Raw genomic sequence first — 14,401 nt, 5'->3', positions numbered from 1 at the left:
CACGAGCGCGCGGGGGAGCCTGTACGCTAGCTCCCCAGACCGAAACGGTGGCGTATTCCGGTGGCGCAACAACTACTATCCGTATACGGCTACACCTGTTACTGTTGCCGAGCCGGAACACGACATGACTTGACTCGGAGCTCCGTCGTCATGCAGGGGAGGAAGAGGGAGGATGAGGTGTCAGGAGTGGGCCCGGCCGGGGGAGGAATTAAGGTAAGCAACGGGGAAGGGCGAGAGGGATGGGTGGGGAGGGTGGCCTATTAATGATGGTGGTTACCGGGGGACGCTCAACCACTTGGAATTAAGGAGGCACAGGTGGACGCGTACAGGATCCGCCTGGCGCGGCCGCCGGGCGCTGGCCTGCCCCTGCCTGCCTGCCGCCGGTGTGGTGTGGCCGGGAAGCAAGCCAGCAAGCAAGACAAGACACAGGCAGGGCCCGGGGGTCAGCGCCAGCCGCCAGGCAGGCAACGGCTCGCGTCGCCGACGCTCAGCACGCTGCGACTTCGCTTCCTCGTTTGCTTGTCCAATCGTCAGCAAGCCTATTGATTGACCGGCCTTCGTTTTTTTTTCTTCTTCTTCTTGCAAACGTACAGGAGTAACAACCGTGCAGCTAGCCGCGCGCCACGAGTTGGTTGGGGGCGGCGTTGACAGGTTTCTTCCCGCGCTTCTGCTGACCCTATTTCGCCACGAGCGCATACTCTCATCCATCCTCCACGTACAAAAAAAATCTTTTTTTTTCGCGTCACTTCCGATGAATTGCGGCGTCCCGACGTTTTCATGGCAGTTGGATATTTGGATCAGGCATTCAGGCGGACAGGGACTAGTGAGAGATGAACTCGCCTGCCGCTGCTTCATGCAAGGCCGCGCTGAATCTTCCATGTCCCGTAGAGCAGAGCTTCTTCTCTCGCAGTTCTCCATGGACTGCTCTCTCTTTCGGTCTTTCCGCAAGCGAAGCCGAGACCAGAGAGCAATCTTAAGTCGGCAGCGATGCTTTTCGTATCATTACGCGGCGGTGCTTCGTGCCGCCAGGTCTTCCCGTGCGTAATTCTGTTGGTTGGCCGGTGTGACAGGTTCCTTCCCGGCGCTTGCAGGCCACATGAATGCGTTCTGACAGAAAAAATCGTATCCAGACACACTGGTATAGACACATACAAATACCCTTTCTCGAAATGATGCGTACATATATATTAACAAAAGAAGAATCAAATAAATCGATCTGGTTGCTTGGAAGAAGTCTTTTTAGCGGTTAGGCAGCTGGATCACCTGGACTGAAAAAAAAAAGAGAGCAGCAGATGGAACGCGGCACGCAAATCACGTGACGACGCCCGGCCTAGTTATATAAGGCAGCTTAGGGCCACCGATCCTATCGATTTGGCTTGGCAGTAGAGATATGTATCAGCATTCAGCAAGCTAGATGCCACTGCCCGAAACGAAAGTTCCGGTACGAGACATCATCAATACCACGAGTACAGCACGGCAGGTTGCAAGCGAGCTGCAACTGGGGATCTCGCTAGCTTTTTCGTTGACAAAAGACTTGGCGAGTTGTTACGGGTCCGTTTGGCAGCGATGATCGACCAGAAGGATCGCCAAAAACGGCGTGGGCCGTGCACCACTGCACACCAACGATCGCTGCCATGTTCTTCTCAGAAGCTACGAGCCATTTATTAGGAGTGCTGCCGCGACCTGCAGAGCTAGCGAGCCGCAGGAACTTGACTAGAATGGTTCAAAGCTTCTGATAATAATGCCGGATCACTTTAGGCCCTGTTTAGTTTCCAAACACAGGGCTGCGCTTCTTCTTCGCTGGCAGAGTCGCTGCCCGACTACGAGCTCCTCCTCTCTCCATCCACCTGCACGTAGCCATGGCATGAGTAAACGAGCAATGGGCAATCAGGCAATGCATTGCCTCGGCGACGCTGTCGACAGGGTGAGGCACGGGCCGCACGGCCAGCGGAAGTTCGCGGAAGCCCGACGGCGCACGAGGGCGGCTGCCGGGATGCCCAATAATTTGGGCCGGTGAGTGGTGAGGAGAGAGCAGCGAATTAAAGGGCGTACAGCTGCAGGCCCATGCTCCGCGTTGTCACCGCCGGTGGCTGCAGCCGCGCGGACTCGGTCAGCCAGGCGTAGCCTCAGGCGTCAGCCCTCAGACAGAGTAGTCACTAGTCAGTAATGGCCACTCTCGCCGGAAAACTTGATGCAAGTGTCTTCCCAACATGTACGGTCCATACGGTCGGGTACCACCCGTACTCCTTCCGTTCTTACCGCGACACGGTATATCTCCAAACGAGGTCAGTTAACAGCTTAAACGAGGAAACTAATGCTGTGTTTGCAGACTCTCCTTTGCAGTTGTAGGCTCGCAACTTGGCTTGAACAATGCTGTGTTTGCAGCAACGACATCAAAAACTTGCTGATGTCTTTCTTCAAAAAGGAAAAAGTTTGCTAATGCCGGAGGTGAGAGGGCTGTTCGTGTTGTCGTACCCTGACAGAGTGACGGAGACTCCATCCAGCAATTAACAGTGCCACAGCGACATGAGCAGATCCTCGGGTCTGACTGAAGCGAGCCGCTAGTGTGGATTCAGGCGGCGGCTCCGCAATTAACACCGTACCAGTGGCCGTTGGCAGTTTCCAGTTTTTTACACGCCTATCAGCTCTTTAATGTGCCTTGACAAACGTCAAGTCTGTTGACTCTGGTAATGGAACGTGCCTATTACTATTAGACCGGTGATTTTGTCTACTCCTCGGAATTAATTGAGAGTGAGGCAGACAGTAGGAGCACCGCTCATATGACATAGGGATGCAATTTCAGCTGTCGCAGCCTCGCAGGAATGTCCCCATATAAGAGGAGTATATGTAAGAAAATCAATTGTGTAAATACGACTACTAAATCAAGTACTCCTTCCATTATTACTCATTCTGACTTTTTATATGCATAGTTTTATTATGCATATTAATATTTATACTCCCAGGCTCTGTCCCGAGAATTTGAGGGGCTCGGCAAGAGAGATTAGAGTTGGGCTCTGTAAAGAATAGAGATAATAATAATAACGATAATAATTATACAAAATTTTGCCAATAAACCAGATGCATCCAAAATATATTCATGTAAAAGATCATACATATTAATATTACTAGCATAGTGCCCGTGCGTTGCTACGGGTAATACAATAAATCTACATAATATCATCAACAAAATAATACCAACTTTGTACTTGTTCTCTATGTACATGCCAAGTTGTGATTATGCGAGATATTGAGTGTTCGGGATCCGATTGGAATTCCGATTGATTTATCCGGGGTCCGATTATGATTGATTTGTCCAGGTTCCAATTAGGATTTCAATTGACCAAAGGCTAGTCCGACTTGCATATGAGATGGACTAAAGTCCATATGTCAACGACACATGGACCAAACCAAAAATTTAGGTGGAATTCTTACTCGCTTTAGTAATAAATATAGATATGATATTATCGTAAACATATATTCTAGCAATTATATATATGCAAAGTCATTTAAAAATATATAAATCAATATTATCCGTATATATCTTGAAGCTTGAAAATTAAAAAAAAACAAATAGTAATTGAACTTGAAACCTAGTGTAGGCGAGAGTATTCGAAAATTGCCAGACTTCCCGTGTTCGAAAGTCACGCACAGACCAGGCACATCACAGTTGTGAAGTCGTCGTGGTTGCGGCGGCATCGTTCTTGCACGAAACATTAGAGGTGTGGAGCCTCTAGTGTGGTCACGTGGATGTGGATTGTGTAATCTCTAATACGGTTGCTAATCAATATCAAGTAGTTACATCGCAAGGAATAATGAGAAGGCGTAGCGCAACACACAGAGTCGAAGGGAGTCACCAGTCGCGATAAATCTCGCGTGACGGGTTGTTTCATTTAGAGCAAGTATTATAGCATGATGTAGGCGGGCTAAATAGAATACCACATCGGTGGGGCCGAGGGGATGAGCGCTCCTTGCGCTCTCGGCGGCGACGCCCCCGGCGCTCCTCCGGCGCCCGGCGTTCCTCCCCCCCTGCCTTACCCCCGTCTCTCCTCCACCTCCCCTCCCCTGCTTCCACTCCCTCCCTCCCTCATCCCCGTCTTTGCTCCGCTCGGAGCAACGGTCCCCCTCCCCTGCCGCCCCCGGAGCACCCCTCTTCGGCGTCATGCTCGGAGGCCTTCCCTCCCCAAGAGGACTCCTCCCAGTCCCCCTCGGGGGGTCACCACTCACCAGCTGGTGGGCAGCTCGCCCGTCGTCCACCCCCCTCGTCGTGCTCCAAGGCCACCGTCTGACTCTCGCTTCTTGCCCCCAGGTGTGTCGTTCTGTGACTTTGTTCTTCTGCATTTTTACCAGCTCTCTGTCCCTGCGCCTCGGGAGTCCCCTGCTTCCCCTAGATCCACCTTCTGGATCAGGTCCGAGCTGGGCTCTGTTGTTCCCTCGGCGGTCCAAGTTGGCAATGCTCTGAACTTTCGTTTCTCCAGACCGCACCAGCGCTTTGCCGCTCGGTGTTGTGGCCCTAACCTCTTCTCGGCCAGAGCTGTTAATCAGAACATTGCTTCCTTCATCGTCTCCCGTGGGAGATGCCGCGTCGGCGATGTCTCCTTGCTCCTCTTCCCTTCTCTGGAGTCAGCCATGGCGGCTGCCTCCTTGCCCACCGGCGAGCGGGATAGTGACGTCACTCCCAATTTTCAAAATCCTGCTTTCGCGGGGCAAGCCGACCTCCCCTCCCCTGCTGTTGGGCTGCATCAGAGCCCAGGCGGTGCTCCTGGCCCAAGTGATCATATTTACTGCTCCCCCAACCTCCAGCCGCCTGCGCAGGCGAACACCATTACTGCTGCTTCTGCCGGTCCCCACGAAATCTTGGATGTGCGATCTGCTCCTGACTCTTCCCTCCCCCGGACTTTCAGCAGCCCCTTGCCGCATTCACTTCACAGGTGTGTGCAGTCCCCCCGCACGCAGCGTGACAGCCCTTCCCTGCGCGCGCCGAACGGATGTCACCTCGCTCAGACCATCGTCGCCGCGCCGCTCGTCGATAGCTCACTTCAGATATCTAATCCTGAAGCGGCGCAACCATACCTCCGTGCTGTGCTCTCACCCCCTGCTCCGCCTATAAGTACGGGAAATAGCAAGGTGCTTCGTCGTGCTGTCTCCTTGCCTTCCCTCCACAACCGGTGTTTTCGGTGTCTCGCAGTCGATCACCACGTCGAGGCGTGCAGGGACCCGGTCCGCTGCCGGCGGTGCCTCGGGTACGGCCACCGCAGCCGATCGTGCAAGATGGCCGGTCTGTCCTCGTTCTGGGCCCGGGTACGACCAGTCGCTGGGCGTTCGTCGCGCTCACCCAGCGGGGGCTCCCGCTCCCGCTCCCGCTCCCGCTCCCCTAGTGCTGCCAGGGAGCCACGTCGCTTTCCCTCTGTCAGGTTTGCCGATGCCACCCCCCCTCCACCTCCCTCCACCATTCCCCGGCGCGCCTCTGCTTGGCGTGCCGCCACTCCCTTCGCCCCCGCTCATGCTACTCACCCCCCTAGCGACAACTTTGCTTCTGGAGATGACTTTGTCGAGGTCCACATGCCCCCCGTGGACATGGGGCCTAGCCGGCGCCTCGCCTATGCCTTCATCGAGCCTGTGTGTGCTGACCCGGGGCTCTTCATCCGCTCTGCCCTGAAGCAGTGTGGCGGGGACCCTCCCGTCAGGCTGGCTCCCTCCTCCCACGGGGCTATGATGGTGGTGTTCCGGCACCCACGCTTCCGTGACGAGACTCTGCTCCGGGGGCCTCTCCGGCTGGGTGGTCGGCTTCTGCGCCTCATCCGCCATGAGGAGGCTGACTTCCGGTTCGTGTGCCGGTATCGCCGCCTGGTTGTGCTGGCCGCGACAAACTTCCCCCCGGAGCACTGGACTAGGGAGCGCATCCCTCGTGCTTTCGAGGTCTACGGGCATGTCTGCTGCGTCGACCCCGCCTGCATCAAGGAGATTGATGAGGGCGGCCGCAGCGACGGCATCACTGATTACTCGGCGGTGCGCGTTCTTGTGTTCCTGGACGATGAGCGCATCATCAAGCCGCTCCTGGTGGTCCGGAACCTTGGCGGGGGACTGGTAGGCATTGCCAAGGTCCGCGTCGTTCGCGTCTGGTCTCATCCCGACGGCGCGCCCCTCCCCAACGACCGCGACTTCTCCGACTGGGGCGACGACGACGACACCCCTACCCCTGCCCGCGGGCCTTCCTGGCGCTTCGACCCGCTGGGACGCGCGTCCTCTGGGCTTGGTGGGCGCTCCGGCCCTTGCCCATGTGGAGGTGCACCCCGGAACGTTGCCTCGTCCTGGGCTGTTGGTCCACTGCTGTATCCTTCTGTTCCCCTTGGGTCCTTTGTTGCTGGTGCTCTGTCGGCGCTTGGGCGCGCTCTGTCCCTTGCTGGTGTTCCGCAGTTCGTGGTCCGCGACCTCCCGACGCCCAGGTGCTCCACGACTCCACCTCCTCCGGCTCAGATCAGTGAGCTGGGAGAAGTGGTGTCACCCGGAGCCCGTCGCTCCCTCTCCAGCATCCCCTCCCTGGGGGATCTGCTGGTCGAGGAGGAGCATGAAGTCAGCCTGCGTCGCCGTCATGCTCGGCGCAAGCGCGCCTGTGATAGTGCCTCCAAGTTGCGACGTCGCAGTCTCCGTCTCGCCGCCAAAGAAGATCCGTTCTACATCGATGCTACCTCCAAGGCGACGAGGGTCAAGACGACTCAGCTTGATCTTGCGCGCGCCTCGACGCGCATGAGGGAGGCGCTTGCTCACTCTGGGGTTCTCGAGCGCCCGCCGCCTCCCAAGATCGCGCTGGGCAAGCTGCGCTTTCTTGGTCGCGTCTGCGGCCTCCCTGACCTCTCCGACACTGGGGAGGCTGTGGCCGACGCTGCCTGATGCTGTACTCGTCTTCGTCTCTGTGTGGGAGTCCCGTGCTTAATGTTAAGTTCGTTCTGTCATACGGTGCCCACCTGTGTTGATCATGAATAAAAACATTTCCTTTCTTTCCTGGAACGTGCGCGGCCTGGGTCAGACTTGCCGCTGCGACGATGTTCTTGCCGAACTGCTCTCCTCACGCCCAACTATCGCTGCTCTTCAGGAAACCAAGCTCCCTTCCCTAGACTTACAAAAACAGCGCTCTTTTCTACCCGCTCGCCTCTCTTGCTGCGTCGCCCGCGATTCGGCAGGCGCCTCCGGCGGCATTCTTACTGCTTGGGACTCCTCCGTCTGTGATCTCACTGCGTCTTCAGCTCTACCTTATTCCATCACCACCAAATTCTCCCTACGCGCTGACAACATGCCTTTCACCCTCACCAATGTTTATGCGCCCACTCTGCGTGAGGACAAACCGGCCTTTCTAAGTGAGCTTGCCTCTATCGCTGAGATGGTCGATGGTGCCTGGATGATCCTTGGCGACTTCAATCTCACGAGGTTCGCTGAGGACAAGAACAATGATTGCTTTAACGCCTCGGAAGCTAACCATTTCAACAATCTCATAAACTCGCTTGGGCTTATAGAAATCCCTCTTGTCGATCGTGCCTTTACTTGGAGCAACCGGCGTGATATCCCGACCCTTGTCCGCCTTGATAGATGCTTTGTCAATTTGGATTGGGACGGCTCCTTCCCAAACACCATCCTATCATCCCTCACCCGTTTTGCTTCTGACCACGTCCCCCTTTGGGCTTCTGCTAGCACTCGTGTTCCTAGGAGCTGCTGCTTCCGTTTTGAAAATGTGTGGCTGTTGAATCGCCAGTTCCCTCCGGTGATCGATGCTGCCCTTGCACGTCCCACCTTTGGTTCTGGGGCAAAATCTTTTGTTCGTCGCTTGAAACACTGCAGAACTGCCTGCAAAAACTGGTCTCGTCGTCAGCTTCCTGTTGACCAGCGACACCAGGACCTTAAGATCTTGATCAATGCACTAGACCTGCTTGAGGAGGTCCGTCCCCTGCATGCAAGTGAAGCAGCTCTCCGGCTGCATGCTGTGCAAGGGCTGCAAACTATCCACTCTGAGAAGCTTGAATTTTGGCGACAACGCTTTAACCTTCGAGTTGCCTTGGAATGGGATGAAAACTCGCGTTTTTTCCATGCTGCAGCCTCTGGCAGACGCCGCAAGAACTCCATTGCGTGCCTGGAAGTAGACGGCTTAGCCACCACTGCTCACGCTGCTAAAAGCACCATTCTTTACAACTTTTATTCAGAATTGCTTGGCCGGCCGTGCAGTGTTGAATGGCGTTTCAGTCTGCGCGATCTTTACCCTCATGTGGATGTTTCCTCTCCGGCTCTCACTGCCGCTTTCTCCCACTCTGAAATTACAGAAGCACTTTTCTCCATGGACACCCGTGCGAGTCCGGGGCCGGATGGTTTTGGTCCCTCCTTCTACAGAAAATTCTGGCCTTCCCTTTGCCTGAATATCCAGCAGCTCTTTACTGACTTCTTCGATGGCACCCTGGACTTGGATGGTCTGAACCGCGCTCTGTTGGTGCTCATTCCTAAGAAAGATGGCGTCCGAACACCTGATGGATTCCGCCCTATCTCACTTCAGAATTGCCCCATGAAGCTATTTTCAAAAGTGATGGTGAATAGAGTTAAACCGCTCATCCCTACGATTGTTGATGCTGACCAGACAGGCTTCATCCACGGGAGAAGCATTGCTGAGAACTTCGTTTATGCAGCGGACCTCTTGAGTGTTTGCTACAAACGGAATGTGCCCACGGCAGTCCTTAAACTGGATTTCAGGAAGGCTTTCGACTCGGTGGAGTGGTCAAGTCTCGACGCCATTCTTCATGCCAGGGGATTTGATGATCGCTGGAGGCGATGGGTTTCCAGTATCCTCTCTAGCGGCAAAACTGCAATTCTTCTGAATGGAGTGCCCGGCCGTTGGCTCACCTGTCGCCGCGGACTTCGGCAAGGGGACCCTCTCTCCCCGTATCTTTTCATTATCGTTGCGGATGTCCTCCAAAAACTCATTCGGCGTGCCTCTGTGTCTGGCGATCTCTCTCATCCTGTGGATGCTTCTCTCCCTTGCCCTGTACTTCAATATGCCGACGACACGCTGATTCTCACTAGAGGCGATGTTGCCTCTATGCAGGTGCTACGGGGCATTCTGGATGACTTCTCTCTTGCAACGGGTCTTACCATTAATTACCACAAATCCACCTTCGTCCCCATGAATGTTGATGCTCCTACTGCCTCTGAAATGGCAAATATCTTGGGCTGCACTTGCTCTGCTTTCCCACAAACTTACCTTGGCCTCCCTCTATCCCCTTACAAGCTTCGACCATCTGACTTCCAACCTCTCATCTCCTCCTTCGACAAATATCTGTCGGGATGGAAGGCGCGCCTGCTGAGCTCTGGAGGGCGCCTTACCTTGGTTAATGCGGTCTTAGGAAGTTTGCCCATCTACTACATGTCTTCTATTCTGCTGCCTAAAAGTGTGCGTGATCTGATTGACTCCAAACGCCGTGCTTTTCTTTGGACCGGGGAGGACAAATGCCATGGCTCTCGCTGCCTTGTTGCTTGGGACCGAGCGTGCCAGAGGCGGGAAGACGGTGGGCTTGGTGTTAAGAACCTGGAAGACATGAATCACTGCCTCCTCATGAAACTTGTTCACAAGCTTCATGTTCCTGGGCTGCTTCCATGGAAGACTTGGTTTCTGTCTCATGCTGGACTGCATCTCACTGGGTCTCCCAGCTCTTATCTCTCTGCGCTTGTGAGGGAGGAACTCCCGAGATACCGCTCTTTGACGACGGTCTTACTCGGCGACGGAAACCACACTTCTTTCTGGCATGATCGATGGATTCTCAACACTTCTTTGGCTGAAACATTCCCTGCCCTCTTCTCACACTGTGTTAGTGACATCGGCAGTGTCTCCTCTGTGTTGGCTTCGGGTTTACGGCCCCTCTTCCAGGCCCGGCTTACGCATGCAGCTACTGAGGAACTTTCGATTCTCTCTGACTGTCTCACTCAAGTTGCTCCTCGTGGGCATTCGGATGTTCGCCTCCTTGCTAACAGTCAGCGAGAGCCCTTCTCTTCTAGTGGAGCTTACCATTCTCTCTGTGGTTCGACTCCTGCTGCAGATGTGATCCAAATTTGGGCGATAAAACTCCCCTCAAAAATAAAATTTTTTGCTTGGCTCCTCTTTCATGGACGCCTGAACACCCGCGCCTACCTTTTCCATCGGAATATTAGAACTTTGGATGAATCTTGGTGCGAGAGTTGCCATGGGGTGCTTGAAACTGATGAACACATATTCGTCGGTTGCAGCACTGCTGCCGATGTCTGGGGGAGGATCCACGTTCCCATTCTTGGTGATGCGTTTAGACGCCCCTGGGAAATTGAATTAGTTGCTCCTCTCCCAATTGCTGTCAAGGTCGACATGCTGCTGCTTCTCCTCTGGCACATCTGGAAAGCCCGGAATGGCCTGATTTTTGAACGCCAAGTCTCCACCTCTCAAGATATCCTGCGACGAACCCTCAAAGACATTGACGCTTGGAGCTGCCGATACAAGAAACTCCGTCTAGAAGTGCAAGCTTGGCGTGAATGGATTGCGTCTTGTATTCTCTAATGGATCGCGACTTGTATCCTCTAATCCCTCTCTTTTCTTGTCTACGTCCCATGTATTCTCCTTGCCTTGGAATGCCGAGGTTTCATGCTTGTAACTGAACTCACAAGTTTTCAATGAATAGTAGGTGGGGATCCCCCCGATACAGTTCAAAAAAAAAAATAGAATACCACATCATATTTGTGCTGAGTTGCAGAGGAGAGAAGGGGAGAGAGAGAAAAGAAGTGGGCTGAAAGTTTACAGCCTGCTCTCAGCCGGCTGTAACACTAAGCATAATAAACTTGGTGAGAGAGTAAGAAAAAAAATGAATCAAGTATTAATGGTGCAGTCCACCTATACAGCCAACTATTATATGAACTGGCTATTAGATTGATATGAAATAATATGGCAACAACATATAGCGACAGCTGCCTAAATTATTCACATTCTCTTACTTTTCTACGTAGTGTTGTAGTTATATCTAAGTGGCAATATCTTGATGATATGACAATATAGATATTATCCATAGACACTATGCTTGAGATTGCCCTTAGAATCTAGACGTTACTCTCACAGCGAAATATATGTACCCTGAGTAGTACTTGTTTTGCTCGGTTAATGGCGCGTAACGGAGAACGCCTAGCGCCGAGTTATTACGAGTAGGAACTGAACGGTTTTTCTTGAACGAGCGGTGATTAATGTCTTCCTTGGTCTTTGCATTTTTTTGAGTTGTGTTTAAGTATGCCAACGGAGGAAGTATGTGTAATGTCTAGATGCATAGTAAAATTTGAGCAACTGGAAGATTCAAAACGACTAAAATTTGGAATGGGAAGTACTAGTAAGTACAAGCTTCCTCGCAAAAAGTAAGTACAAGCAAGTTAGCAAAAAAAGAAAATCAAGTTTACTCGTCAATTTGCACTGTACATGCTTGTAGTAGTACGGTGGAATTAGAGTTCTCTCCAACTTGACAGGTGGAAATTCCGACAGATGAGTGTCACACGCCGTTTTTTCAGGTAATGCCAGTGCGCCCCGGCCGGGCGAGCCCAGCCAGGACTGGTGCGACAAGAACAAGATCTCCATTATTTTCACAGGACCAGTGGCTTCAGCAAGCGTGGAATCGATTGCATCGCAAAGCTAGCTTTACTATTAATAATCGTCTGAAAGCCGTACATTTTGAACTATTTTGCAGGGGGGCGGAAATGTGGTCTCAGATCGTCTTAGTACAGTACTGCAGCGGAGAAACAACAGGTTAAGGCGAGCTCATGGCTCACCAAATCCCTGACTTGCAATTCAATGGCTTGTTGGAACGAGGGCAGTGTAGGCTAGCCTTCCAGAAGGGTTCAATTTCCTCGGCGATCTGATCGACTGTTGATTCTGTGTTGCATTTCCTTGTTAGTTTTTGCTGATAAAGGTGATACGGAGCTACTGGTCAGATGTTAGTATTGCAAATTTACATGACTGACAGAGTTGCGTCATGCAGTCACATTGCTAGAATACTGTAAAAAAACAATAGATACCCTTAGCTGTAGAGTGGAGACAGTCAGGTGTCAGGATGCAGATTTTCCTGGGCTCACCCAGTGACCCAATGCCCAAAATAAAAATTTTAGTGTAAATACCCATTAAGCTGTCCCAAAAATATTTGGTGTCAATTAGTACCAAACCACTTGGTTCATTTGGGTAACCTGAATTGCAACAGACGATATCCTATCCTGATCTCCCGGCTCGCCGCGGCGGTGCATGCAGCCGCCTTCACCATCGGACTTGCGCAACTCTACTCCCGCTTTGTCCGCTCAGCAGCAGACCTGTAGTCGACTTCGCTCCTCCGACCTCCGCAGACCGCAGGATGGACTTGCTGGAGCCGTATCGCCGGCATCGCCTGGTCTCCCAGCGCAACCGCACCCCGCGGACCCATCCATCGAGGCCCAGACCTGTTCGTCACTGTATCCAGGCCCGATGCTCTCTCTCTCGCGCGCGCGCGGTAAGTACTGCTGATGATCACCTGGAAGCGGCGTTCATCTAACAGCAGTACGAAGTAGTCAGACCGGAGACCGGAAAAGGACAATCCAGTCTGAAACGGGCTCGCGTCCGCTCGCGTCGCCCCCGCGCGGGCGACTGAGCGGACCTCCAAACCCTAGTCGCAGCCTCTCATCTCGCCTCCTCCCGCCGCGCCGCCGCTTGAGCGGGCTGCCGGCATCCCGCGCGGCCCGCGGGGAAGGCGGCGGCGAGGCCTCTTCCTTCTTCTTCGGTGGTTCCGGGCGGGCGCGGCTGTCCGTGCCGCCTCAAGGTTGCTCGCCGGTGACACGGCGGCGGCTGGCCACGAATGCGGCGTTGCCCTGGCCAGATCCGGTGGCGGTGCGACGGGAGGCGCGTGGGGGGCGGCGGCCGGCGCTGGGATGCGGCGACTGTAACAACTCTGTGTTAATCGTCTCGTTAATCTTGAGTTAACTCGCTAATCGTGGACTCAAATTCGTCGTTAACGCTAATCGCGTTCGCTTAGTAAACATCTAGTTAGCTGTGTTCGATCTCGTTTTTGTCCTTGATCTGAGCTCCAAATCAACTTCCGCCCAAAACGAAAGTTGTAGATCTTCTTATCCTCTACAACTTTTATTTTGGCCAAATTTCAAGTTGTTATATGAAATTTGGAGTTTTAGCGGGTCAAATTGGAGTCAAAATCATTCAAACGAGTCAACAGTGAGAGCTCCAGCGTTTTCACTGTGTTACCCATACTGATACCGGCGACCGTCGACGCCGGCGAGCTCCTCCACGCGTCGCTCATCCCGGCGTTCCTCGGCGTCTGGGCGCCGCCCTTATCCTCTCGCGAGCACGGGAACTTTCTCCTCCCTTCCAGCCTTCTCCTTCCTCGGAGCTAGGTCGAGCTCGAGCGAGCAGAGACGAGTTCGAGTCGCCGCCGTTCGACACGCCGGCCACGGCTCGCCGCCCCGCCATGATTCATCGCGCCCCGAGCTGCGCAACCTCGCCCTGACCCCACTCCGCCCCATCCGGTGCCTGCTCGAGTCGTTCCCCGGCCGATTCAGGCGTTTCCGTCGCGGCCACCATTGCTGTCCTCGTCGAGCTCCGCCCCCTCTCCGTCGAGCCGCTCCTCCGACCATCCTCCGCCTCAAATCGACCCACGGTGAGCTCAATCGCAGCCTCCTCTCCCTCTCCGACGCTTTTCCCACCCGAATCCGCTCTGCGCCGCCGCCGTTTGGCCGCCGCGCCGCCGCGGACGCGCTGGGCGCCGCCCGCGCACGCCACCGGACCTCCCTGCGCCCGCTCGCGTGCCGCCGCCGCGCGCTCCGCAGCCGCTCAACCTCCCCGAACCTCGCGCCGCCCACTCCCGCCGCCGCTTGGCTCCGCTGCGGCCGGAACGCCGCCGCCGCAAGCCGCCGCCGCGCGCCGTCGCCGGCGCACGCCGCGGGGCCGCTCCTGCGCGTGCCCGCCCGCGCCGCCGTGAGCCCTAGGGTCGCCTGGGGCCACTGATTCTCCCCCGCACCGCCGCGCCACCGATTCTGCCCCGCCGGCGAAGGACGCCGCGCGCCGCCGCCCTTGCCCCGGCGCCGCCACGGACCCCCCTGGCGCGCGCGCCCCTGGGCCGTGCCGCGCACGCCCCGCACGGCTGCCGCTCGCCCACACCCCGGCCGCAGCTCGGCCAGCCGCTTCGCCGGCCGGCCGCCGCCGGCGGGGGGCCGAAGCCGCGCCCCCGCTGGCCGCCTGGGCTGCTCGCCGCCCGTGCGGGCGAAGCAGGGGAGCGGAGGGGGGGAGCAGCTGGGCCGGGTCGCTGACGGGTGGACCCCGGCTGTCAGCCCCCCCTTTATGTTTTTCTTGTTATTCTTTTTAGCTGAAAGTTCATAATTGCGTAGAAAATTACAG

This window comes from Panicum virgatum, chromosome 9N (genome assembly GCF_016808335.1).
Source record: "Panicum virgatum strain AP13 chromosome 9N, P.virgatum_v5, whole genome shotgun sequence".
NCBI classification, from domain to species: domain Eukaryota; kingdom Viridiplantae; phylum Streptophyta; class Magnoliopsida; order Poales; family Poaceae; genus Panicum; species Panicum virgatum.
The sequence above is the reverse complement of the archived record's forward strand: the minus strand, read 5'-3'. Positions refer to the sequence as shown.